This window comes from Limulus polyphemus, unplaced genomic scaffold, assembly GCF_000517525.1.
Source record: "Limulus polyphemus unplaced genomic scaffold, Limulus_polyphemus-2.1.2 Scaffold5717, whole genome shotgun sequence".
NCBI classification, from domain to species: domain Eukaryota; kingdom Metazoa; phylum Arthropoda; class Merostomata; order Xiphosura; family Limulidae; genus Limulus; species Limulus polyphemus.
This window is the reverse complement of record NW_013671327.1, coordinates 30,803-35,108: the sequence shown is the minus strand read 5'-3', so window position 1 is coordinate 35,108 and position 4,306 is coordinate 30,803. Positions and strand designations below refer to the sequence as shown.

At 32.8% G+C, this 4,306-nt stretch overlaps 1 long non-coding RNA gene across 2 annotated transcripts in view; it reads left to right on the top strand.

The window, feature by feature from the left end:
* Positions 1-4,306, top strand: part of LOC111089264 — a 52,986-nt gene that overhangs the window by 18,468 nt on the left and 30,212 nt on the right. For both annotated transcript variants that reach the window (XR_002613551.1, XR_002613550.1), the window contains exon 2: positions 4,012-4,156. This is a non-coding gene — a long non-coding RNA (uncharacterized LOC111089264). The remainder of the gene's footprint in view (positions 1-4,011; positions 4,157-4,306) is intronic.

Below are 4,306 nucleotides of genomic sequence, written 5' to 3'. Positions count from 1 at the left end.
TCTACGACCTAATGTCAAACCTTTTTTAAAACTGATAGGTTTTTAATATTCTGTTGTACAAAATGGTTAGTAACGTAAATTTACATTCCGCTTTTGTTGTTACTTCTTGTTTCATACAGCAATTGTAGCGGCTTGATCACTGAGCTTTGCAGCTCTCTGCCGCAGGCAGACTGTTTGTAGTCGAGTGAATAATGCGCATGCGCGGTTTTTCTTGGGGAAACATTCTTATGCTTATGCAGCAGGTTTTCGGTCAGAAAGGGTAAGGGTCGTACATACAAACAAGCAGAATAATAGCATAGATAATTTGTGAAAATATTGTGATCAGCATTTTTTTTTTTATGTTTCAGACTATTGAAGCGGGCCATCTTCACGCAATGGATGATTAACGCTGCAAATTTAATTTAATTGCCCAGTGGGACCTTTAACTCGTATTATTTTTCTTTTCTTCAAAACAATGAATTGGGTATTTTTCTTAACAGTATAAGGCTTAACATTTCATTTTGCCGTCTTCCCAAACGTTAATCTCTTAACAGTCAACGAATAGGCCTACTTATACTTTCTGTTCAACGCTATAGCAACAGGGCAAACATACGTAAGCTTAATAACTAATTATAAAAGGCTTATTCCATTTGTCACTATTTCAAGAACGCTTTCATACTCATTTTCTGGTTATGCTCAACAATATACATCGCCGCTTAGCAACAAAACTGTTACCTGATTGTTCTTAGGACAACTATGATGTTTATGTTGAATGTTCAGTATTCATGTTGATTTGTTAAAAGGTTTGTTTTTTATTCTTTATTTTTTTATAGTTTCGGTGATATAACAGCAAAATAGTTTAATTCAGAAGTTTTATGACATTGAGTTGTAGCCAAAATCAAAATAAAATTTATCAAGTAGTGTTTTAGCTGAGCCTACGTAACGTTTATTATGTATTAGGCCTAATGCTTAAATTAGACTACAAATAGGTCTACTGTTACTGATGTTATAGAGTCAGTGGCACAGCGGCATGTCTGCGGACTTACAACGCTAGAATCCGGGTTTCGATACCCGTGTTGGGCAGAGCACAGATAGCCTCTTGTGTAGCTTTGTGCTTAATTACAAATAAATAAATAGAGTCAGTGTTTAAAAAGTTTTAAGTGTTAATTAATAAATATTTTTTTCGGTATTTTAACACATATTATCTACTTGGACTTAAAACATAAAGAAAAATGAAGATTTAATACTACCAAATATCTTTTATCCTTTATACAGTCGAAAGAGTTCAAAATTTGTGTCGGAATGTCCACACTGTCTTCTACTATAGTTGTGTTTACATCAGTATTGATATTACCGACTTAGATCGAGTGGAGTTACTATAGTTGTGTTTAAATCAGTGTTGATATTACCGAATTAAATCTTGTAGAGTTACTGTAGTTGTGTCTAAAATAAGTGTTGATATTACCGAGTTAGATCGGGTGGAGTTTCTGATGGATTAAAATATTTACTATGTTTGAAACAGTGAGCTACTGCGTCTTGATCCCGGTTAGAGAACGTTTTTCGGGAAAAGAAATAAATAGATATCAAACAGCTTTCCCACAAAAGTACATGCCGCGTGTATTCCGCCTCTGTCTTTTACTGGAGCCAGCTGACACGGCGACGGTAACCATGGAAACAGAGCTAATAAGCCGATTGAAGCGTTATTGAACAAGCAGGCATTGGCAGTTAGTGATAACGCCGAATCTGCATCTCGCACCGTGTTGTGTGCCCCCCCCCCCGTACTTTTGCCTAGAACTACACGTTCACGACCTTACTAACTTCACATACTCTTATACTGTGAAGTCATTGTTAAGATACTCAAAGCTGGGGATTATGGTGCTTTGTTCGTGTGCCGTCGTTTCTTTTGTTAGATCGTGTACATAATTTTGTGCTTGTTTAAAGATACTGGACTTTTGTCATCAGATTTGGAAATAAACATTTATTGTTAGGTATAGTATTTGGTGATTATTTAAACCTATTATAGCGCCCCGGTGGCTCAGAGGTAAGTCTGCGCGCTTATAACGCTAAAAATCGGGATAGCACGGATAGCCCATTGTGTAGCTTTGTGATTAAACACAAACAAAACAACAACAACGATGTCTGTAGCAAAGAAGTAATATAACTTTTATCTAGATTGTTTAATGATTTTTCTGTAATATACATGAATTTTATACGTTGGCTAAAAAAATAAATATTCCAACAAAAATTGAAGTAACTTTAACGTTCACCAAATAGGGATTTCAAATCAATTAACACGTAGTCATTATTTAAAATCTGTCGCGTTGTTTTATATACGGGTTACCATATAATGTTCTCCAACTAATGGTTTTGTGAAGAATGGATGTCGTGATATCTAGAAAACACAAGAAAAGTATATAGTTTATCCTATTGTAAAAATAAAATAAAATGAAAGACCCTTTGCAAGGTTCCAGACTTCTTTTTCAATCGATTAGGTAAGGTTTACAAACTTACAGCGCCATCTGGTGATATAATTAAGAACTACTAAAATGGTTATACTACCATCTACGATTAGTAAGATAATATATTGTGTTTTAAAATGGTGTTTGGTAATGTTTTTAAGTTGTACACTCAGTCATGTTACAACTAATATGGTATTTTAACAATATTTTTTATTTTTGTATTAGTTACCTTCAAGTCAGAAAGTAATTGTCTAGTTATTTAGTTTGTTTTCTTTTCTCAAAATTATTAAGTTTTCTTCTCAAACTATAGACACCATCCCATTATAGATTTTCGCTGTTTTAATTACACCTATTTTTGTACCAAAGTCAAACTTTTTTTCCTACAAGTAAATCACTTCTGTCAGCAAATAGAACATCTGATAGATGTTTTTTTTTCACAGATAAATCACTTCTGTAAAAAAACAGAACATCTGATAGATGGTTTTTACCACAGCTAAATCACTTCTGTAAACAAATAGAACATCTGGCAAATGGTTTTTTTCCACAGATAAATCACTTCTGTAAACAAATAGAACATCTGATAGATGGTTTTTACCACATATAAATCACTTCTGTAAACAAATAGAACATCTGGCAAATGGTTTTTTCCACAGATAAATCACTTCTGCAAACAAATAGAACATCAGATAGCTGATACTGGTACAGATCACTAACTTCTCAACAAAAAGAGCATCAGATAGCAGGTTTTCCCTAAAGGTAAGTTATGTTTGGGCTGTGCGTAGCCTAGTGGTTAGCTTACCCAGACTGTGTATTTGAGGGTTCGTGGCTTATATTTCATTGCTACAAAAATGCATTCTGTACATTGGGCTTGTCACTATAAGAGTGACTGTCAATTCCCACTATTTCTACAGATAAGAGTAACTGAAAAATTGGCAGTTGGTACTGTTCACTAGCTGCCTTCTCTCTAGCTTATCAATTTAAAATTGGAGACTACTATGTAATAATAGCTCTTGTGTAGCTTTATGCAAATAATATAAAACAAGGTCATTTCTATTAACAAAAAGAATGTTATATTCCGTATGGTATACAGTGCATATGTATTTGATATTTTACTGTAAGTGTATCAGGCAAGTGAGATGAAATTGGCACACTAGTGATATATGGAAAATAATATTACAGATTTTTCAGATAAGTTTATTTAGGTGACATTTAACACATGACATTAAGTTGCAGGTCCTGCAAATAACTTGAATGTTACTGTGCAGATTGAAAGAGTTTCAAGAAGATGGTATCTCATTCAGAATATTATGTCTGCTCTATCTTAGTTCTGTTTTCACATAAATGAAGAAGAGTTGCTCAGAGTTTATTGTTTTTAAAAATAATAATTTCCTGTATAAGTGTGTATGAACAAAACTATTGTTAAACATTGTTTCTTTTTTAAATGTTGCTAACAAGTTATGGGTATAAATATATAATGTAGTTTTATTTTATATTTATGTTTTGTTATTACCAGACTAATCTTAATATTTGAAATTATTACAAAATAAAGTTGTTTTTACTGCATGTTTTTCAGGTAAATAAGATGAAGTAGACGAGAACTACAATTATTCAATGTTTTCTGAGTCCATGAAGACCAAGCATATGTATGGTGTTGTATAAGAATATTGCTGTGCCCAAAGACAAACTCACTCACTTGAAGAATTTGCTATATATTTCTGGTGAGAAAAAATTTTGGTTATTTCTAAATCTTGATAACAAATGTTGTTAATGTACACTTCTTGATTTTACATAAACTGGTTCTTTCAATAAAACACATGTTGTTAATGTACAGTTCTTGGTTTTACATTAACTGTTCTTTCAATAAAACA